The sequence below is a fragment of the Amblyomma mixtum genome, chromosome 3 (assembly GCF_055824585.1).
Source record: "Amblyomma mixtum isolate Tamu chromosome 3, ASM5582458v1, whole genome shotgun sequence".
In the NCBI taxonomy this organism is placed as follows: domain Eukaryota; kingdom Metazoa; phylum Arthropoda; class Arachnida; order Ixodida; family Ixodidae; genus Amblyomma; species Amblyomma mixtum.
In genome coordinates, this window is record NC_143014.1 from 27613060 (window position 1) to 27637289 (window position 24230).

The following is a 24230-nucleotide window of genomic DNA, read 5'->3' on the forward strand; positions in this document are numbered from 1 at the left end:
GTTGCTTCCAAATTTACTCGTTAGCTTCCTCTCCAGCGTCACAAGGGGGTCGGTCTCGGGCGCCTTTCGCTTTATCGAAGTGGGTCTAACCACCTCCGTATCCATTTTCTCGTCTGCTTCTTCTATCTCCGGTTTCGCCTCCGGCAAATTTCGCGCTGCCGCTTGCGTGGGAGGCGCCACCGACCTCGGCTTATTGTTTACTAATTCTGCTATCATTTTCCTCAGCTCCGCAATTTCCGTTCCTTGCCTCTTTAATTCTGCCTCTTCCTATCTTCGCCTTCAACTCTGCATTTTCCTTCCTCAGCGCTACTGTTTCTGGGTTAGCCTGGGTGACCTTGCTCGCGAAGCTTACCGTTTCCTCGGGCCCCGTCTTGTGTAGTCTCGGGTCCTCCCAGGACGGCAGGCTCGGGAACTCCTTCTTGTCCGTGAGTCTCGCCCCGGGCTCGGATCTCGAGGGCGTCCCGGATCTGGACCTTCCCTTGGGCCCGTCCTTGGCCTGCGCTGCTCCGTCTTTCCCATCTTCTCGTCTAGTTGCGTCTTTCGTCGCCACGACCGGCTTCCTATACATCTTCCTACACTTGCTGTCGCCCAGCATGTGGGCTCCCCCGCACAGCTGGCATACGGGGATGCACGTGTGTCCCTGCTCCGGATTCTCCTTGCCGCAGCCTCGGCACTTCAGTTTTTTCGGGTCTGGACATACATCAGCTCTGTGTCCCAGTAGGCCGCATGTCACGCACACTTCTAGCTTCTTCTTGTACAACCAGCATTTCTTGAAAGATCCCAGACACTTCACCCGCCAAGGCACCTCGCTTCCCTCGAAGAGAATCAGCAGGGAGCCGGAGTCCCCGAGTCTCCGTACGCCTAATATCGGCGGGTTCGCGTCACAGTCCAATGTTTCTCTGATTAGCTCCATACTCATGGTCATAGGAATTCCGTGTATGACTCCCTTGCCCGCGCCGTCCGGCATCGGTGCATGGTTGTTCACTTTCACCGTCTTCCCTCTGATTGTCAGTTTCTTGGCGTCTTGGTACTTCACAGCCCTGTCCTCGCTTGCTGATGCAACGAAGATGGTTTGTTGTGTCATGTTTATCGAGACCACGTCTTCCTTCATAAGCACCTTCGGATCCACCCCTGCTTCTTGCGCTAGCGCGTTCGCAACTTCAAATTCTTCCACGTTTCCCCACGTCGCCGTTATGCCGCCGCTCGGTCTGAGGAGCAGCTTTATAGCGCCTTTTGGTAGGTCTATTATTTTCTTTTCCACCGCTTTCTCCGCCAGCTTCTTCCCTAGTTTGGGCTTGAATTTTCCTAGGCTAGGTTGCTGCTGCGCATTTCTGTTGCCGCCATCTTCATCCGGTATATACCTTTTGCCTTCTCGTTTAAACCAGCCGGTTTGAAAACCTGACTTTTCTGCTTCATCTTCTGGCGCCGTCATCTCGACAACGATGCGACAGCGATGCGACATGCGGGGCCACACTAGCCACTAGCCGCACAAACAGCGGAAGACACTTTTCGGAGTATGGACAGTGCGCACCACGTGACTTGTCGCAAGTGTAGCAAATGTACGGTTGGTACGGCTTTGCGGTCGCAAAAATGATAGGAACTATAATATTATAACGATATTTTATGTACAAATTGACATTTAGTGGCTTGTTAGCTCTTCTATGGATTGAATTGGATTTTTTGGTAGTTTCGTTTTCACTGATGTTTTATGCGCTTTGTGGTGGTGAGTTATCCAGCTACGCAGGCAGAGCACCCGCCGCGGTGGCTTTAGGGCTCTCGGCTAAGTGCACGGGTTCGAACTCGAGCGCGGTGGCCGCGTTCGATAGAGGCGAAACTAAAAAAGTCAGGGGCACTTTGACTGCCTAAAGTGGGTAGAGGCGGAAGCGTTTTCCGCACCACCTTCGCTGTTTCTGTGGCACTGGTGGCGTCACATATAATTGAGTACTAATTACTAAGTGATGACAAATCACTAATCAATGGTTAATTACTGATTAATGCCTGAATACTAATTAACTGCTAATTAATGACGCTTAAGCTTCGCCTTTAGGAGTGGAACGCGACAGCGCGTTGTAGCGCTGCCAGGGAGTCCACGGAACGCCACCACCCGTTCGGCGCGATGCCTTGCCCTTTGAACGCAACGGTTTTTGAGGAAAGGAAATGGCGCAGTAATTCTCCGTCATCTCGGTGGAAACCTGAACCGCACCGTAGAGGAAGGGAGGAAGTGGGAGTGAAAGAAGATAGATAAAGAGGAGCCGTAATGAAGAAAATGAAAATTGTATTTGAGGAAAGGAAATTACGCAGTAACTGTCTCACAAAATTCAGGGGGGCACTTTTTTGACCTAAAGTGTGGTCACTGATGTGTAGTTAAGATGTTAAGCTTCGCCCCTAAGAGTGGAACGCGACAGCGTCTTGCAACGCTGCCAAGGAGTCCATAGAACGCCATCGCCCATTCGGTTCTACGCCTCGCTCGTCGGTAAATTGGTTTTTGAGGAAAGGAAATGTATCTGTCTCTCATTTGTCGGTGGACACCTAAACCTCGCCGGAAGGGAATGGAGGAGGATGAGAGTGAGTGAAGACACCGTATTCACTTGACGCGCCTTTGTTCGTTCCAAACCATCGAGCTGGCATGGCGGAGTGGATAGCATGCTCGTCTCTCACGCCGAAGACCGGGGTTCGATTCCTGACCTCAACCAATTTCTTAATCGGTTTTATTTATTTATATGGCCTGACTAGTAACGCTAATTAGGCCAATTGGGTAATTAAGCAATTAACTAAGCTCAGTCCCACTTACTTGGAGCAGCACTATACGATACTAGCCAAAGTACAATTAACCCCGCTTGAAATTCGCGCACTGTGACGTCACGACCGTTTCCACCAATTGAAAAGCGAGACATTTTCTGTCGAAAACTGCTGCTTACAACGATGAGACATTAAAGGCTTCCGCCTTAAAAGGTGCGCGTATGCTGTGCAATGTCAGTGCATGTTAAACCGGTTAAAGATCCCCAGGTGGTCGAAATTATTCCGGAGTCTTCCACTGCGGCACCTCTTTCTCTCTTTCTTCTTTTACTCTATCCTCCCCCGCACAAGTCACTCTCCAAACACCAAGAGGTGGCTTGGAGAAGACTTCAAACCCATTCTTACCGAACCCGTACATTTACGCCCACATCTACCCCGATCTCATAGACCCCACCTGCAAACACTGCGGTAGCACTGCCACCCTCGATCATATGCTATGGGACTGCCCGGAGGATCCTCCTCCGGAAGCTCTTATAGAAGCTCCCTCACCAGACGCCTGGGAAGAAGTGCTGCGCAGCTCGGACCCCGCCGTCCAGCCAGGAGCCATCGAGCGCGCCGAAGAGGTCGCCGCCAGCTATCAGCTAACGGCCACCTAGCCCTTCTGCTAAGCATCCAGGAACCCTTCTTTCCCGACAATAAAGTTTTTTCTCTCTTTCTCACTCCCACCTTAATATTTCCCTTCATGGCGTGGTTGAGGTCTCCATCGGGAAGTGATACAGTTACTGTGCCGTTTCCTTTCCTCAAAAAAAAAAAAAATCCCACTATAATTGTACAGGCAGTAGATTTGAGATACAAAACATGCGAAGGCGCTTGAATCGAAGTGAGCCGAGCAGGGGGCCTGGTCCGTTTGCGCCATCACTTGGAGCCAATTAAGAAGCAAGCTGAGTTTGTTCAGCGGGAACCTGTGCACTGAAAGGTGAAAGAAGGGAACGAAGATTTTTGTAAATTTAAACTCAGCAGACTGCTACTTACCACTCTGGACATTTCTCGTAGGAGCTCGGAGACATTTTCGGAAGCGCAAAGTATTTCGATAAGCACCACCTATGTTAACCGTGCTCTACGCGAGGGTTGCACTTGCTGGACTTCGAAGTCGGTCGGTGGCCGTGCATTTTATGCAGATGCGACTTCCACCTCATAATTATAAGCTTTTATGCTTTATGGGGGTTTAACGTCCCAAAGAGACTCAGGCTATGAGGGACGCCGTAGTGAAGGGCTCCGGAAATTTCGACCACCTGGGGTTCTTTAACGTGCACTGACATCGCACAGTACACGGGCCTCTAGAATTTCGCCTCCATCGAAATCCCACCGCCGCGGCCGGGATCGAACCGGCGTCTTTCGGGTCAGCAGCCGAGCGCCATAACCACTGATACCGCGGCGGCCCTTCTTCCACCTCATAAATTAATTCATGGAAATGCCCGCATGTTGCACTTTTCAGCATGAACACGGCCATCACTTACTTGTGGTAGGACAGGTCTCCACTTCCTAGTTGTTTTTCTTTGCAAAATCTGTAAACGCTGTTTCAGGACGCGGCACTCTGCGTGCGCAAACAACTTTCTTATGGCGCGAACGCACGACGCGAACCCGCGATAGCAGACGATACCACTGATCTCCGCTGGGAGCTGGATGGCGTATCAGGCGCGAAACTACCTGAAGTGGTATCGTCCCAGAAGTCAGCCTTTGGCAGCGCATGAAATGAAAGGTTAGCACGAGTTTTCAGTTTCATTTCTTGTTTTTCACTTGATGATGATGATGATGTCCTCAGGCTTAATGGCGCATACCCACGGCGGGGGATTGGCCAGGGTGCATAGCGGATGGCCTTTAGTCTTTTCATCGTTCTCATCTTTTTCCACGACAATGCATACATGTTGCGCCGTCAACTGCATGAGGAGACCAGCAAAGTGTTCGGGAAAGACGTGTCAAAAAGAAGGGTCCTCGGCGTCGCAATGGGACGATACTAGTTGACGACAGGACGTCGCTACACACAACACGTACTACCTAATGTGCGGAACCTTCTGCTGAACTTTCTGCTGCGCCGTTGTGCTAGTGTCGCCAACGCTGCGCTTTTTTGTAATGCGCGTTTACGCGCTCTTGGCTCGAGTTATATTATCTATAGGGGATAAATTTAAGAAGGGATACGTCGAAACATTTTCCAGGCAGCCGAATTTTCAGTGACCTTACCGAGTTATGTTTCGATCGAACCGGAGCGAATGCGCGACACTACCTGGTGGAGTGCCAATGGTGTTCTGATTTACATGCGCGCCTCCAAAAGGTATGTACTGCTTTTCCGACGGAGTGTATCAAGTACTTTTTCGTATTGTACCAAATAAATGACTATGCCTGAATGGGCTTTTATTCGTGATGCTTGGTCACTTGACTTTTGACAGCGCTTCTTCTTCTTTACCTCAGTAAACATGTAACAGCGCTTGTCCTCCGTTCCTCTTTCTCGTCGACCAATTCTCTCGCGCTGTGCACATCGAAAAAGGCAAGTGCTGCAGCATTCGCCGTTGTAGTCGTTTTTCTCGCGCTGTGCATCTTTAAATACGCTAATGACTATTATTAATTAAAAAGTCTAGGGCTGAGGACGGGGACGAAGAAATATGAAAAAAAAAAACAGGACGAGCGCTAAACATGAAATTAAATTTTCACTTCGAAGGAAGGAACATTAATAGTTTTCCTTTCCTTGTATCAAAGAAAAAAATTCTCCGCTAATGTTGCCTCAGTGTTCGACTTAAAAGCGTTAGCAACGAGAACTTCAAGTGTTTACATCGGTGTGATCAGCAAACGTGGAGAAGACCAAATCCAAACATATGCGAATGTTTCCTCTCCGGGGACACAAGCAGCACCATCTATCCCAGGGATTTTGCACTACTGTTGCGATTTACAGCCACCTTCGCTATGTCCGGTATATTTCCTCGTTATATCAGCTCATCAATTTTATAAACATGTGCATCACAACGCGACGAATCGTTTGACACCATCCGGAAGCCCCTGCTACAAACGTTTCGACCGTAATGGCCGTCTGAAGGTCATCAGGAAAGGTCGTCGTTGCGAATGCCGCACATATTTTAGGCTTTACCTCAATTAGTAATTTTATTCTCAGGATAATGCAAAGTCATTTAATACCACTCCGAACATCCTGCGTCAAATGGATGGAGGGGGGGGGGGGGGGTAGGTGTACCACTTCGATGGCTGCTATACTGCCACATATATAATGGATCGAAAGTATCGGTACCAATTGAGGCGCTACGCGTCCACTGTTGTTATGTGATGTAGTATGGTTACTGTTTTGGTCAATTTGACCTTCATTGGCCGCCGCGGTGGCTCAGCGGCTATGGTGCTCGGCTGCTGACCCAAAAGACGCGGGTTCGATCCCGGCCGCGGCGGCTAGAATTTCTGTGGAGGAGAAATTCTAGAGGCCCGTGTACTGTGCGATGTCAGTGCACGCTAAAGAACCCCAGGTGGTCGAAATTTCCGGAGCCCTCCACTACGGCGTCTCTCATAGCCTTAGTCGCTTTGGGACGTTAAACCCCATAAACCAACCAACCAACCTTCATTGCAAACAGACGCATCCTTGATAAACAAAAGCAGTAAGAGCTAACGCTCTTAAAAATGAAGAATTATTATTATTAGTTCTCTGACACATGCGCGGACGGGATTAAAACAATGCAGACCACAAAGAATTAATATTCCGTATGCTTGTGGGCGGCTTTATCGTGTTTTCGAAACCGATGTATCCGGAGAAGGCCAAGCAGGCGATCGACAAGAACTTCATTCACTTGCGATGATCTGCAGGTAAAAAAGTAAAAACACATGCGCTGAAAGTGTGTCAACAAATGAATTTGACAGGGCTACAAAAATCGGTGGCAGCAGCCGAAGTGCAGGAGCTGCTGAACGTAGTCTTTTCAGTAAAAACCCACATAGAAGGTCTGCTTCTCAGCACTGAGTTTCGAAACATTAAGAAACTCTGTATTAGAAACTCGATGCCACGCAGAGCTATTGTATCTGAAAAAGAAGCTTGGAAAGGCCTGCTATCCCAATGACTACAGAAGCACCTAGCTAAGCCTTCTAGGCGTTGATGACCCTTTTCGCGTCAGTAACTCAAAGGATGTCATCGAATTTTTGGCTAAAAAAGCTGGTGTTTCAGGAGCTATAATTTTGCATTTTCAGCGGAACTCAGTTTTCAAATTTTCGGGGGTGGGCCACCCAAACTTCGGTGGTGGGCCGGGTTCCCGCGATTGGTTCCGACCCTAGGTGAACTCGATTTTCAATTTTTTTGGCGGTGGGCCATCCAAAAATTTCAGGGTTGGGCCAAGTCCATTTTGGGGATGTCCCAGATCGGTTCCGAACGCGGGTCAACTCAATTTTAAAATTTTCGGGGCCGGCCATGCATATTTCGGGGGTGTACCAACCCCATTTTTGGAGATTGACCAATTAAAGTCAAGCCCGTCTTCCACCCGAGCACACGCACATTCACCGGCAGCCAAGTTCAGCCTAGGTCATTCCAAGTTTCGGGTGGTGCATAACATATTGGACATGGGCCAAGGTGGGGGTGTGCCATACTACCTTCAGGAGCCCATCATTCAATCTTTGTCGATTTCGGCCAAGGTCACTTTAAAGTGAAATTTCGAGTAGTCTATGCCATATTCTGGAGTGGGCCACATTGGGGACGCGCCATACTACCTCTCAGGAACCTACAATTCAATATTCTTCGATTTCGACCAACGTCACCTCAAGGTCAGATTTCGGGTGGCCCATGGCATTTAGTGCGAAAGCGCTACTCCATACGTAGCAACCCCGAGCAAGAATCTTGTCTTGTGCATCTTGTCTTGTGCTCCGAACTATCCCGAGTTACTCGGGTAAGCTCGGGTTAGTTCGGAGGAGCGTAGCGCAAGCTGTATAGCCTATGGGAGGAAACTCGGGTAAGTTCGGCTGAGTGTCGTGCTCACGAGAGTTTGCTCGGCAAGAGCAGCATACGTCGCAAAATCCTTACCCGTGGCTTTATAGAAATAGCCACCTGCCAGTGCAGTGGCGCATCGCTTAACCGCTGCCTCGCTGCGCCACTGCGCTGGTAGTGGTGTGAGGACTCGCCGCGAGCTATGAATGTTAAGTAGAGAATGACCAATTCTGCACATATGGGCGTTAACCCACTAAAGCTATTGCGTCATACCCCTATGGCGGGGATTAAGCGTCCCCTCCAATTGAAGAATGAACACCTGTTATCGCACGTTTACTCGGTTAAACTACGTTAAACACCTTCCACTTTTTGGGCATGGACCATGTCAGGGTGTGCTGTAATCATACCCCCCAACTTTCAGAGCCATTACTAGCTGTTATCTTCACAGCTGTTGTTACAGCCGCTGAAAACTGAGTCAATAGACCCGCCAGGAGGCTTCAGTCATCCCACGGCTTTCGCAGACGATGCAGCTGCAAAAAGCTTTCGCTCTGAAAAAATGTGGTTTCTCAACTGACAGTCGTACAAACGGCGCGCATTTATCGGAGCCACCCATTCGTTGAAAAAAGAGAAAGATGCACAGTATAGGCTCATTGACGCGTTTACCGTACAAAGCAGAGACCCTATACCAACGCAACAACGCTCCATACGCTCCTGTAGTTGGTCGAAGGCTCAGAGTACGCAGCGCTGGCGGTCAACAGAGAAGGAAAGGCTACCCAAACTACAAGTACGCACACTACTGTTATTGTCGTCCCTTGGAGCCGCCAATGCACTCGTTTCTACCTAGTCTGCACTTGTGTTAACTTTATCACAGCGAATAGGCCTGATGTCGCCGTCGTTCCGCCGGTTAATAAGAACAGAAAGTTGGGCTAGTTGCTGTGGATTCATACTTGCCAGCGCAAAAAAAGAGGACAAAAGGAAACGAGGAGACACAACACAAACGCCGACTATCAACTGAATTTTTATTCACGGAAAGGAAGCTTGGTGCAAGAAAACTGCTGCGAACAGCTAACTCGTCAGCGTCACGTGTGCCCTCTTCCGACCTCATCTTATCACACAGCGTCACGGCCAAGCACAGCTTTCCTTACCTTCTCGTTTTCTTCGACTGGCTGTAAAAACCAAAGCCACGAAATAAACCGGGTTCTTTTTGCTCCAGCCACCCGTATCGTTTCGTTCAAGCGGGCTCCGCCGCCGACCCGTTGGCAGGCATCCGCCAGCCGCCGGCCCGTTTGTAACAAAAACATAAAAGGAAACACAACAACCGATTTCAACGCGTGCAAAGGAAACCAATGACATTTCACTCCTGCGTGATATAAAAAAAAACAGGAAAACAAATGCAATCGTATCAGGCCAACCCCCCGTACTGTCGACTCGCACTAAAGAAACTGCGCAGAAAAGGAACCTTCTCATCCTGCAGGCTGACCGACGGTGATGCGGCACACGCGTCTGCTTCTTTTTTAGTCAAGTAAGCTTCTATCAGCTCCCTGCATACCTTATTACTGTGCCTGAACAATATACTTGTCCTATCTAGGTGGGGAAAGCAATCTTTGCTAGTTAAAAAATGCTAGCTAAAAACACTTGGCATGCTTTACCTACAGCCTTTATAGATTTGAATCCTTGAGTATCACGAAATTCTCAAAAAAGTGTTGCAGTTGCCCTTTAAGCCTGCGTATTTGTCCCAGGAAGCTTGTTTCAACCTTGTGGCAGCAGGATTTTGAGAAGGGGGCTTTTAGGCAAGAAATAGCAATGCCGGCCTTTACCAGTTTTGAATGACCAGAACTGCGACTGAGGAGGGGCTTTCCCGTCCTTGGGCGATACTCCCAGCACACTTCACTCGCATGGCAACCAATCCTCAGGTCTAGGAGCTGAATGGAGCCTGACTGTGGTAATTCAAATGTATTTGAATTTTTTTGAGCGACACATTCCTAAGCAGAATTGATGTAAAACTAGCTGAAGATGCATTTACAAAAAATAATCCGTGGTTTTCGTCAATGGGAGCTTAATAGGGTAATTATTTTTAAAGATAATTTATTAAAATTGGGTAGGAAAAACAACCACATGCCGCCGGAGGTCATAGGTTCGGATCCCAACGGCGGCATGTGATTGTTTTTCCTTCTGCTTTCTAGTCAGTTATCTTTAAAATTAATTACCCTATTAAGCTCTTATTCATGAATACCACAAATTATTAAAAAAAAAGACATCCCCTATGCTCCTTGGTTTCGGTGACGGCTTCCGTCATGTATGCCATAACGTGGCCCTCTTTTCCCTTCCCCTGTCTGCTCACTATAGCATAGAGTAATATAGAAGTAAAGAGCGGACACTCCCGTAGGCCCCAGCGGCCGACTTTTGTGCACAGCGCACCTAGCGGACCCGGGGAAACGCACTGGCCTCAGAGATGATAGGCATAAGCAGGAATCTTGGAGGCTCTACTGTCAAAACCTGGTGGTGGGCATCTGCCCTTCACGCAGCTTTGTTGCCTCTTTGGAAGTGCTTAGGAAGAGCCGCCGCCGCCGCCTTTAAGGCCGACAGCTGCAGCTTCTTGTTGGACAGTTCACGGGGTGGAAGAAACAACCGTCGCAGCACCACAGCAGTACACAAAACGGACGTGCCCACGAAGCTTGCAGACGCCGCAAAAAAATACAGCCGCTCACACCGTCGGTCCGTCGCACACTGCCGCCTGGGCGTGCTTGCCCGTTGGCTTGACGCACTTAAAAGACGCCGCTGTTGCTGACGTAACTGCGGCCGTAGGCGCGCAGCGCACGTCACTGCAAGCCAAGATATGCCAAGACCATACTCTTTTTCCTTTTTTTATTTGCACGTTCAGTGCCATCTGGCGGAAACGGGGAAGCGCCGAACTCGGCCGCGAAAGGGCCCGAGTGTCCGCTCTTTACTTTTATGTTACTCTATGACTATAGCTTACGAGGGCCTCGATTCTGGCAGTTTTCATGCCGTATAGGTAGCATAAGAGGGTTCTCGCACAGCTTCCGCCCCTCACCATTCAATCACATTCCTACATGGCACTCTCAGTAATACAGGACGTACTAGGTCCGCCCCTATGGTCGAGGGTGGCGTTGGTGAACACTCTCAAGGTTCGGTTACACATTAATAACCCCGAAAGCAGCAGATTGGACAACTGTCGCCGTAGCTGAGTAGGTAGAGCACCGGACGCGAAATTCGGAGGTCCTGGGTTCGGATCCCACAGGTAGCATGTGGTTTTCTTCTGCTTTATCAAGTATCTTTAAATAACTACCGTAAAATGGGGCTACTTTGTGACAGATTTCGTACATTTTCATTCTCTAGCTGAACAATTATCAACATAAAGTCGAATGAATAGTGACATAACGTTGCTAAAACCTTCCCTCACACGACGGTATGTTCTACAAATCCGCATCTTTAATACAAGCGGCTATATCTAGGTTAAAAGCTGTCACAAAGTTGCCCCGTCGTGTGGGGCAACTCTGTGACAACGTTGTTTTTACCTGAATATGATTGGGAAAAAAGGACTGGCACAAAGTTACCCCATCAAAAGTTTATTTTCATTATCTACAATTGGTTTCTGCTCTGGCAACATAACAATTGTATTACAAATTATTCATACATGTACCTCCTCAATCAAGATCTTTTACTTCAAAGATGCCTCGCTTGCCTCGCTTGCCTACCGGCTTAGGGGATTCAATTGTGTACAAAACTTCTTCTTTTGAGTACAAAATAGCGTCTTCGTGGTCCGGCCATCTCCAATTCTTTTTGGACCTCTCCATAGTGCTGACGATGTACCCCTTACGTTTGACTTCCGTCACTCTTCCCGGGAAAAGTTGCCCTTCGAAGTTCACTACGACAAAGTCATCCGCCTTGAAAGTGATTTCTCCGGAACTCGTACCGCGGACCCTCGGGACGTTCCTAGTATTTGGAATCATGGAAGTGGTAGGACTGTCTGTTTCCGATGGGTTGCTTCCGGAGGGTACCTCGGAATCACTTGTATCTTCTTCCGACCACCTTTTGTTGTCGCCATGCTGACCATCTGAAGACGATTCGCTGTCACTGCTTTCTTCTGCGCTGTCGTCCTCAAGAGAAGACCTCTTCCTAGGTCGTCTAGCTCTGATACCGGAGGAAGAGCTGCCCTTCTTTCCGGTTGTCGGTTTTCCCGTCCTGATGGATTCTTCTACTTCGGCAACCGATATGCTTTTCCCCGCTGGGACGTTGAGCATCTTCCTCCTTTTGGTGGCCCGCTTTCCAGTCACCTCTTTTCTTTTTTTATTTAATTCCTCCAAGAACACATCCCCTACGACGTCTGTCAGGGATTTCAAGCTTTCCTCGAGGACTGATTTAGGAAGCCGTTGAAGAACCTCGGTCTTGTCCAGGGGGAAAATCCCGGTCTTCCGGAATCCTGACTTCAGGTTTGTTTTAATATTTTCCTCCAATTTGATCGCCATTTTTTTTAGTAGACCAGGCAATTCGTCCTTTGGCACGGATGTGCAGCGGCTTCCAGAGGTTGACTGTTTCCATTCCGCCAAAAGTGAACGCCAAATTATCTTCAGGCTACGAAAAACGGCGACATCGAGAGGCTGGAGTAGATGAGTGGCATTCGGTGGGAGCGCGATGAACTTCACATTGTTTTCTTCGCACAGACGAAGCACTTCGAGGCTAATGTGGGAACTCAAATTGTCACCGATCAGAGCTTTTGGTCCATCTTGCTTTTTCAATATGGGGAGCATGAGTGACATGAACCAATCTTCGAAAACCTGGTGATCGAACCAACCAGATTTCGTTCGATTGTACCGGGCCCCCTTTGGTCCATTTTCTGTCCATGTTGACCAAAGCTTTTCTGCTTTGTAATTGACGTAAAGTGGAGCCAACTCTCCCGCAGCACTTCCACAAACCATGATCGAAGTACAGGCTTTTGATGCGTTTTGAATTTTTTCCGGATATTTAGCTCCTCTTCTAGTTATGACTTTTTGGCTCCCAGGATCATCCTGTACATTTGTTTCATCGTAGTTCCAAATGTTCTCGCCCGGAATACCAGCTAGCTCTTTCTCCAGATGGCCAAAAAACGTGTCAATCACTTCTGCATCCGTTGAGGCCCTTGCATAGGTGATGTTTTTTGACACGCGTTCAGAGAGGATATCTTTGTGCCGTTTCATAAAAGAGTTTGCCCACTCCTTACCGGGAAAGTTGCCATCTTTAAAAGCGGACACTTTTCTTCCCGTTCGGTCGAGATACGCTTTCACCACACAACGCATGTCAAACTTTGTCATTGGGAAGCCAAAGGAAGACATTGCGATTGCATGAGCAATCAACCTCTGTTCCTCCTCTTCCGTAAAAACAGGTTGGCGACCAACTTTTTGAGCCGGTCGATCGAGTAAACCCCGAGCCTGTTTGGTCTTCAACCACAAGGTGTTCCGATGAATATTGAACCTAACAGGAAAAACAAACAACACATAACACATACGTAACGGTAATGCGTAGGTAAGGACCTAAAAACAAGAAAAAAAAGATGTTTTAATAGTACTCACGAACCTTTCAGATGCTGCCCTCAATGACAATTTCTTTGAAAGGACCAACTGAACGGCATTATTCAACGTTTCTTCGGTATAATTTTGGTACGGCCGTGCACCAAGCTTCCGTTTATAATTCCTCATCTCTCTTAAACGCTGTAAAATAAAAAAACAACAACATATAATTTAAATTAAAAACAGAGCGGGGTAACTTTGTGACAGTTGGCGTGTCACAAAGTTACCCCGCGAAGTATCAACATCTCAGTTTCCTTTCTGTAAACTTAAACAAACATGACTTGATTAAACTTATATTACAGATTATTGTAGCCTACATATTAGCAATCAGAATTACATACCTGTTTTCGCTATTTTTCTTGTGCAGACGGGTCGAGCACACAAAGTTTACGGTGCTTCAGCAATGTGCCCTGAAACACGATTCAACCTGTCGGCGTCTAGAGTGGCTTCGGAGCGCGGGAACTTCGGCCGGCTGCCGCTAGATGGCACCACATGTCAGGCAAACCTGTTGAGTGGCTCGTAGCTTATTGGTGGCGCCTGTTCGTGGCGCGAGATTTAAAATACAAAAAACCAAGCGCGTGGCACAAAGTAACCCCTGCAGTCACAAAGTAACCCCATTTTACGGTACCATATTAATCTCCCACTGATGAACACCACAAATTAAGAAAAGAAAAATTGGCGGGGGCTTAGCTTTGGTTAAGCCTGGTAGGTTGCGAAAGCAGGTGTTTTATACTGCATATGCAGCGCCTCTAGTGGGAAGAGCGCGGCGCGCCGTGCCAAGCGGCCGCCTTTACCCGACGAGCCGAGTTGGTAGCCCGTCTCTTGCTCCGGGTATGACGTCACGCTGTGACGTCACTAGGCATGGTATGACGTCAGGGGTCACTCTACAGGTCAAACGTGCCAAGTGGCCGCCGCTACGCGAAAGGCCGTTCTTGGGAGTAGTATTGCTTTCTCAATAAAAAAAGCATCCCCTATGCTCCTTGGTTTCGGTGATTGTTGGCTTACGCCATGTATGTCATAACCAGGTCCTATTTTCCTTTCCCCTGTCTACAAGGATAGTTATACATTACGTTGATTCAGGCGTATCTACGCTCACTTCCCGGAATGGGCTGTTCGTAGTTTGGTGTTCGTACTTCGAAAGCGCAGCAATCGTTCTGCTACGCGCATGACAAACACCACGCACTACTCCGCAGTAGCATTGTTTTCCGCACTTCGGTTGATTTCAGCGTGCGAACTGCAAAAGTACTCTTGCTATTTCTGCCGGGCGCCGAGATACGTTTCGTCAACGTGGAAGCTTTTTTCCTTTTTCGGCGAGCCGCTGTCCTTCAGTCGAAGTTGAGTGCACGCTGCATATTAGTGCTCCAAATACACATTTGCGGCGATTGCTGGACTCGAATCTGCGCGGATTCGAACTCCATGAGCGGGGACAATTAAGCTGCGATCAGATCAATTTTATCGTCTTCTCCACAAAAACGCCTCTGTTTTCCCTAGAGTGGCTCATACACGCTTCCGGCCTTGTGGTTGCTCCTCTCCCATGTATTGTGGTGAAGCACGCCTTCACTTAGGCAGGTGCATGCGACCAGGTGCGAGTGACTGTGCGCCGCGCACAACCGGGCGCAAAGACGCCGGTCCGCGCGATTTTTGAGAGCGCTGTGAGTGTTTCACTATGCCAGAAAATAATCGTGTGCATTTATTGTCGCGGTTTCTTCGTGCATATCTGTGGTTTAGTCGCGACGAGCTGCCGGATATGGTACACGTCTTTGGTTGCATCATACGAGCTGCAGGATTACTCCTGGATTTTTTTCACGCGAGTACATGAAGTACATGTACATGCAATTTTCTGCGATGTGCCGAAATGCGCTTCATAAACGTTGATGCTTTCCTTGTGGCGAGCTGTAATTTCCGATCGAAGTTGAGTGCGTGCGCCGCATCTCTGCTCGTGCGCGACGATGGTTCGGCTCGCGCTAACTTCGAGCCCGCGGTGGTTCAAACTCCACGTGCGCGAACTTTAGCGAGAAGACGTAGCTACGGGCTGGGCGCTTGCCTAGTCTTTCCCAAACCGCCCGGTCTTCGCCTCGGCAGGCTCGCCGGCCTGTTCATCGCCGTCATACCAGCGTAGGGCTCAAATAGATTCGGCATGCCTTTTTCCGTGGCAGTAAGTTAGAATCTAAAATTTTAGGTGATGAACATATCCTATATGCTCTGTCTGCGGTAAATAGCTTACATAACATTTATTTCTTACGGATTGTCGTGTACGGCGAGATGCGTGGTATGCTAGGTACAAGCGCTCGATCCCCAGTATGCGCCTAGCTATACCCGCACTTCAGGGGCCGGTGTAAAAGCGCAGACGGCGTATATGCTATATAACGATAGCGGGCTGCTTAAATTACGAGCAGATCGAGATGATAGATTACGGTACGGTTTACTAAGTGCGAAACGAAGGCACCGAGCGAATGCGTATCCCTACTGAGAGGCGTCGCCTGCCGCCGTCGCTTGCATGCAACCATGGTGCGAACGACAGCGGTGCTCGCTGCGCGCAACAGGGTGCAAATACGCCGACTTGTGTCATTTGTGGAGGTGTGGAGATGCAAGTGTGGGCGAACTTTTCTTCTTCGAAAGTCGCGAAGACTGAGCTTCATGTTCGCGAAGCAAGCAGCATGACGGGTATACGCTGGGCGTGAATTAAGCCGTCGACCTACAGCGACGTCCGCCGTACCTTTAATGAGAATCGACTGGGAACGTCGGACGTATCTTGAGACACTTCGAACAAAATATCATCGCCATCTTTCCATGCAGCCTGGAATAGACATGTGCAGCCAAATTCTGAGCGTGCGGAATACCCAGTGCACCATTTAATCTGAAGCGATACGGCCTTGATGCCAGGAAATTGAATTCCTTCGTTGAAGACTCGTTACATCAATTTATGACGGGGGGTGCACATAATTTAATGCGTTTGCCGATCGCTTTTGCACTCGTTAAATCACACGTGTCTGTTTAAGAATACCATCTGTGTGATGTTTAATATTATAAGCACAAGACAGTTGTTTTTCTAAAGCATCGGGTAGCGTGCATTTGAAGTATACTGCGGTGTTACATTACAAAACAAAACACACGCAGCTGTAGCTATACCTGATGTTCTGTTACTGCAATCGGCGGTGAACGTCACCTGTCGCCGGCGTCTCGCTGGGCGAACCGAGCGCATTCGTCGGTCCTGCGAAGGGTGGCAACTTGCTAGATCAAATTCAGCATTTCGAAGACTGCTTTTATTACTGCTCCAAAGAGCTTCCAACGCTTGCCGCCAATGATGCTACGAAGACGGAACTAGAGGCGGTCAAATGGCGCTATCAACATTGCGCAAACATCAGTGCTCGAGCATTAGCGAAACGAAGCCAGCCTGACACGGCAACATTGGCTTCATAGACAAGAGCCGATGAGAGATGGCAGCACCGCCCCATGACTCGATCAGCTCTAGTTCGGCCACGAACGGGGGCGCTGTGCCTGGGGATTTCTTTTCCGGTGCCACTAGCTTTATTTTATTTACGATATCGCAATTTGGATAACCTGGAAGTGATCATTGGCTTAAATACTCTCACTTGTGCCAGGGGTAAGTGTGTCGTTACACAAGTAAACGAGAAATGAACGTTACAGAGCGTACTTGCCTTCGTAGACACAGTCGGCGAGTCCTTCAACGTTCACTTTTGTTTCCATTTGAAGTGGCTATCCGAGACAACAAAAACAGTCCCAGATGCCACACAAACAGCACAAACAAGAGGACTAAGTCGTGAATACTGTATAATTCTAATTCTTTCAAGAAAACAGTCGTCTCTGCACGCGCTTGAACACACACGAACACCATCAAACACTGGATACTCTGTTGGTTGCAGCAGTCTCTTTACACAGTTTATCAACAAAGTCAACGAATAGCCTTCCCGCAGGTTTTCTTCGGCAAGTATGCACCACATATATAACATTTGTTCAACAACAGCGCACAATTTGTGGTCACCCATAAGTACAGTTTGCGTCAATCCTATGCAGAGCATTCGAGCAGTGTGCACCGTGCAATAAAAACTAAAGTTAGAAACCACCCCACGGTTTTCGGGCAAGTTGCTTGCGTCCACCTCGCTTGCAGGTCTATGTGGCTCCGCTTCCGCGCAAGCGTTGCCTGTAAATGCTAGAAGCGGCGATGAGACGTCGATTGCTAGGCAGGGAAGTGTGTCGTTCGAGCGCTGTACACAAGGGTGACGCAAGCTGTACATAGTGGACGCTGCACCACAAAGCATAAACGTGGAGTGGTGCGGCATATCGCCAGTGATCAGCACGAGCTGAAATCGCCAAACATCGACCACCGAGCTAGCATCCCCGCGGTGTGAGCGTGAAACTGCAACAAATGAAGCATCGCGACGTTTCTGCGGTTGAAGCCATTGTATTGACATCGGAAAAGGTGAGAGGTTTGTCGTCGAGGGGTATTCAAGGAAAATGAGAGAAGAGAGCGTAAAACAGCTTCTCTCCCAATAGTTCAGCGTCAGCGAAACAATACTTCCAGGAGAAGTTTCTGTGAGAATATACCTCCGCGTTATGTGGGATTTCTGTGGTCTGCACAAGTGCCAGTGCAAAGTTTAGACTCCACCATTCGCTGACAGCACGTCACTTGAAAGCAGCAATTTTGGCGCGCATGCTACTTTCAACTGTGAATTATCTTCTGTGGTAACACTATGTTCACTCAGTCCAATGACAGAAGTCACGCCAGGGGCTTTAAGGTTATAATTTCGAATCTTTGTTAATACTGTTGAGTTACTGCCTGGGTGAAGCGGAGAAATGAACGCGCATGTAACGTTGCAGGCACAAACTAGGGCAAGCCGTACCTTGGTCTGAACGCCGAGTTCAGAATTCACGTTCGTCAATAAGATGCGGAGCCGCAGTAGCTCAAAACATCCGAGCGCTGATCTAACACTGTCGTCGGCAGATAGGTGCCAATACTGTCGAAGGAATCCCGCTGCGGGATCAGCGTTTGGCAGTTTCAGTTCGCTCCGCGCGTGTGACCGCCACGCCTCCGAGGGCGCCACATGTTCGCTCAGTGACTCCGCCTGTGACCACAGCGCAGCACACTCCTGGATGAGCGGCAGGGGAGGCAAGAAGGGACACGGCACGAACGACACAACCAGCGTGCGGACGTTCACGAGGCGTTGGAGCCATCGTCACTTCCAACGTTCAGGTATTTGTAGCAGCGTTTTTCTCCGCAAAAACACCTCCCTCTCCAGAACCGACTTGACACTGACGACCCCGGAGACACAGTGCGCGCGGTACAATGCTTACGGGAACCGTTCACACACGCGAGTCCCAGTCGCAAAGACGGGCACCCTTCGAGACAGAAGCAGTCAACTGCTGCGTCTGTTCCCACACCGCTCTGTTCGCCTTGCGTCGAGTCACTGGACAATAACCTTCGGGTTTTGTTTTCATTGAAATAATCGGCGTGGTTTAGAAGGTTTATGCCTGTCCGTGAAGAACTACGGGTGTAGATAATATAGGAAAGGTAATGAAAAAGAAAAAAAAAAGCTTGATAAAGGTAAAAGTAGCTGCATGGAAGGGAGCAACAACATGAATTTTCTTCCCACGTGAAGCGGTTTCTCGGTGTCAACGTCTAGCTTATCACTCCACTACGTTATGCAGTTCTTAACCTAGCTAGCAGAGCGCATGCGCCACGCACGCCCGGCGCTGACCGCTCGCCACTAAGACAGTTGTCCCATACCCGATCGGGTGGATAGTCACCGTTGGTCAACTTTTGTAGCATCCTTCTGCCATATAGTCACGAGTACTGCATGCTTAGAAAAACTAATACGCGCATTCAATCGTCTGCCGTGTTTTTTGGCGTGTTTTTTGGCCAGCGCCATAAATCACGTGTAGCGTGTCGTCCCCTTAGAGTTTGTTCCCAATGTAGGGAGAGGAGGAAAGGCCGAGAGGTTAACCGGGAGGAGAAACCTGTTTGCTACCCTGCACTGGCGGTAAGGGAAGAAAAAGGCGAAAAGGGAGGAAACTGAAGTCCGTACGAAAAAGCTTGCGGTCGGCCATCCGCAGCATCAGCAGGCATCGACATGTTAGCCTCTAGGAGAACGACCCTTTGCTCTATAGTATGAAGTGTGGGTGCCCTGAAAGCGTCATCCAGTGACCGCACGCACCGGCCAGCGTATGTGCGGACCAGACCGCGCCATGCACACGCAGTAAGGCGGAAGGGGGAGCGAAGCTTCAACGATGCAAACAGGAGGGAAGCACTGGTTCGCATTCGGTTTTTTTTTCTACGAGTTCCTAAGTTTTGGTTTCCTCTGACCGGGAGAAACTGAAGACACTGCCACAGTCAACCACTGAACAGTTAAAACCGATTCCATGTGCACGTTTCGCTCCGAGCTAGGCATTGCCAGTGAGACAGTGTACTAGACTTGACTGCAGAGCTCACTAGGCCTTGGTGTGGGTACTGTATTCGCTTGATGGTTTTAACGGTCTCGCATCTTAGTGGGAGCAAGTACGCCAAGTGTCCACTGCGACACGCTTTTTCTCATAGCCGGGGAAAAAAGCTCTCTACTCGACCACTTGTCCTTCGCTTTCTTTCTATAGCAGCCAACGCGCGCGTTTCATGATATTGCTCAACGTTTCCGCGCCGACTTGTGCTCGGTGAGTTCCACGTGATGGAAGGTCGAGAATGACGTCACGGCAAGTGTGTCAGATCGTGCCTGGCAGCCATGTTTACTGGCAAAGCTGGGGACGCAGTGCTTCCCGCTGGCAGCCTGGTACCGAGTGCATCAACAAGAACCAACAGAAGCGCTCACGTGCGAGTGCGCATGCGTCAATGCGACCTACATAAGTATAGACGAACTCGGATATATGCGTCTTATGTGTACATATGTATACAACACCAGCTTTACTGTCGCGGCTGGGAGGACACACATGACGCGAAATATATGTACATATATATACCAGACAAGTTTCTCAAGGAAATAAGGCACTTTCAGACATCAAGAAAGGTAACGCGCTCGTCACGCACTCACACTCTCGCAGAAAGCGCACTGCACGCCGAACAAACAATGAAACACAACACTCAAAACATTGTTCGTTCTCATCACTGCCAGCAAAGCCCGCTGGGAGCTGCTCCCCAGTTCCTTCTGCCGAAGATGGGGCGGTCATTCACTGAAGGTGGTGAAGATCTGGTCCAAGTCGCTTCTTGTGAAGGAGGGACATACTTTATGGGGTTGCGGTCTCGGGTGCCTAGCCCCAGTCTCCTGTCAGTGATTCCATCACTGCACAAGGGTTCGCGGGGACTACGCCTATGCCTGCGCTGGTGCTACTGCTCGACGTCACTCGCACGTTGCTGCTTGCCTCTCGGCAATATTTCAGATCAGCACATTTTCACGCGGGGATCACTCAGACACCCTTCATGCTTGCGCTTGCCAAGATGAGACGAGCGCCGTGACGCCAGCAGGATCCGTGCAGTTCATGCACCCTGTGGGCTCATGCTGCGATAGAGACCATTCGCGGGAGATACACGCACTGCCCGCAAGAGGTCAGCGTTGCCAGGAACTATGTTTGACCCTTTATGAGGACGAGTTAAGTTTACAAAAATAACTCCTCTCGGGCGGGAAAAACGAACACAAAACCACCCGCAGATGCTTCGGCGCGGACGCCCAGCCGGGAGCGACACTCCACCACCGGTGTGCTGTGTACAGCAGCCAAGTGGGCGCCGACAGAAGCGCCAGGTCTCACGTATCACCACTCTGCGAGGGGAGGAAGCGCTGTTGGCACCAGCTCTTCTAAGCGACGACCCTTCGCACACGACAAAGAAAGTAAGGAAACAAAGTGCGCAGAAGAGGGCCGTAAAACGTGCGCATATGAAAGGAACACCAATACATTCACAAGCTAGTATTTCTGCACTGCACGTTGTCGCACCGTATGACTCGGGGACAGTTGTAGCTCGTCAAGAACGACTGGTAAGAAAAAGAGGGAAAAGAGAACATAAGGTATGGGTCGAGCTCCGACGCCTGATATTAATATTATTACTATCGATTATTGTTACTGTTAGAAAAATTCAATGAGCAGAGGTTGCTGGCACCATTTGGAGCAATGTCAGGACCCATTTTAATACTAATAAAAGCGAATCATGCTGCCTAAATACTTCTCGTTTCCGCGAGTTGGCGACGCGTTCACAAGGATTCTTTTCAGTTCAAAATTTCCAAGTTGGGACGTCGGCTCAGCACTGGACACGGACTGGCCAGTGACAACAGCGCTCCTGGTGCGTATGCACAGTCTTTTGAAAGGCAGGATGAACAGGGCGGGGGGTCAGTCAGCAGCAGACCAAATTTATGCGCAGCCATCGAAAAGAAGACCAACTGAAACCCTTTGGGCAGTCTCTTGATTAATGGAAGACATCCCTTACGCCGAGCTGCTCAGATTGCACGGCGTGTGTTTGTGTAAGTGCAATATGCATGTGTGTATGTATCTATGTGTACGTGAGTGTTTGTGCGCACGTATGCATGCATTTACAGATATAGAACGAAACGCAATACACGAGCGTTCCCTCTTCTCAGTTCCGGATGCAAAGAATTGTGGTTACACGCAGAACAACCGGTTGCACGTCCATCGTTCACCGCACACTCTCTTCACACGCTGTCGGCGAGCGGTTCTGGGTTTCGTTCTACCCTGGTGTCATTTGTGTTCGTGCGCACATACAGGTTAAAGTGTGAATGTGCGCAGGTATCATTCGCCACCTGCATTGTTCAGCGTCAACGCATGCGCTTTGCGTCGAGTGATGTGGTCGATGCAGACAGCACTATGCGACAGTGCTGACGCTCCTTGTGACAGCTCTCTTGCGAACCGGCGTGTTACCATTCTTCATTTTTTTTCTCCCTTCTAGCGCCAGATTCTCCAGGTCTTGTCCGAGATACTTCCGAAGTCACGCCAGATCGCTGCACAAACCGCGTATGAACGACTGATAGTGACGCTGGTTGCTGGGATGCTGTCGGTATGCGATTAGCAGGCGTTGGATCTCAGTAGGACATTCTTCGCCGACGATGCATCAGCCGCCAGGTTCAGAGTCAGCTGTCTGCAAGGATAGTTTCACAGCAAAAGTTTTGCGAAGAGCGAAGAAAAAGGTGAGTTCCGTTCGCTACGCCGCGCAAAATCGCTCAATTTGCGCTTAAATCTCCGAGTAGAAATCCTGAGCAGTGAGTAAAAGTTCTTGCGCCGGGTAGCGAATTTAAATAAACGAGAAATGCACTGAGAGTGAAACGAATTGTACCGGTAAGTCGGCGAACACTCAGTTTGAAAGCACAGCACCAAAGTATACAAGACCTAACGAGGCATGTTTCTTCAGTATCTCAGTCCTTTCTCGCCGCTTGGTCGCCAACTGCGTTGATCTTGGGGTCAGACGCTAATGTGAACGCAGTTAACGTCAAATGGGCACGGCTGTGTATATGTTAACATATGAAAAAAAGGCAGGCATGCGTCGAGCGTGGAGTAAAACTCACACCCACACTTTTCACGGCGGAGGAGCAGCGTATAGGGCTCCTATCGACTTCACTTTGTAAGCAATGCGTTACCCGTGTGTGCTTTCAAGGTTGCCAAGCAACTGCTTGGCGGGCAGTCTTACCGCGACAGCGTTGAGGATACTGTTCAGCGGAAAACACGGCGCCGTCCCGGCGGCGGCGTTGTTATGTAAAAAAAAAAAACCCACGCCACACGTGGCGTCATGCGTGTGTATCTCGAATGAAAATATTTACAAAGAGGACTTGTAATGTGAATCAAAGGTCGGCTCATGTCTGAAACGAATTCACTTTACGAAGGAATTGACTTTACGCAAAGTAAAATTTCAATAAATTTTAGTTGGGATTCGAGCCCACGAGTCTCAGTTCGTCAGCCAGGCACGCCACCGACTAGGCCAAGGGAGGGCATAATTGGCTTAATTTGAAGTTTAATAATGTGATAATTAGTGGAGTGAACTAGAGACGTGCTAATTAGTGAGATACTAACTAGAGTAGCATTATGTGCGTAAACTACAGTAGCGCCGTTACATGAACTAGACAGAGGCGGGTCGAGTCAGGGGATCGAGTCGAGGAAGGTCAGCCCAACCCGACGACTGCGTGTCTGCATGAACTCGATTTTAGCGAGTCGAGACTGCTTCAACTCCAGCGACACCAAGCCTCAAACAGCTCAAGCGGGAGAGGGCAGTGGCAGCCTCCAAGATGGCGGCACGGTACCGCTGTCTCGGAGGCGCGACGGCGCAGGCGAAAAACAGGTTCGCATTTACCCTCCCCCCTTCCGCTAACCCGATTCAAGCGAGTTAACTTACCCCCTGCAGGCGGGTTAACTCGACTCGCTGTGCCGCTTATTTTACCCGACCCGACAGCGTTTACATGAACCCGACCACTGGTTTTTTACCCGACAAGCAAACTCGACTCGACTCTATCAAGTTCATGTAAACAGGCCTAGTGTGGAACAACAGTGACTGCATGTGAAGAGAAGCCGCTGAAGGGAGCCTTTAACGCTGCCGCGTCATACCCTTAAAGGCACAGCTCGAGTGTCCCCTAATCTTTTTCACCAGCGCTGAAGTTGTAAAGTCGTTGTGACAACGCGATGGTTGAGGCTTTAACTACACCGGCTGCCTTGGCAAACAGGGTAGGCATTTCGGAGACAGCTATACGCCTGTGGCTTACTGCCGACAAGGTTTTTTGGAGTTCTCATCTCATATTGAAGGGAATGGACGTAAGCCGCGTTGGTGCGTTATTTGAAATGACATGACATGAAATGGCACCAAAATGCACAAAACTCGAACATAATATTGACGCCGTCTTAAAAAATCTTGAACATAAGAATACCCTGCTTGACATTGCAAGCCTACTACAGTCCTGTTAGAAATAGCCATGCATACGACAGTGAAATGTTACAAACCGAGTGGCTGTAATTCCGAGTTACAAAATGCGAGATTAACTACATAA

The 24230-nt window shown here is 49.2% G+C and overlaps 1 protein-coding gene across 1 annotated transcript in view; it reads right to left on the reverse strand.

The window, feature by feature from the left end:
• Positions 1-17029: 17029 nt before the first annotated feature.
• The window catches only part of LOC149349505 (cell adhesion molecule Dscam1-like), a 522475-nt gene continuing 515274 nt past the window's right edge, over positions 17030-24230 (reverse strand). Inside the window, exon 26 of the mRNA XM_089578475.1 lies at positions 17030-22339. The gene's annotated coding sequence lies outside the window, so the exon portion shown is untranslated. The remainder of the gene's footprint in view (positions 22340-24230) is intronic.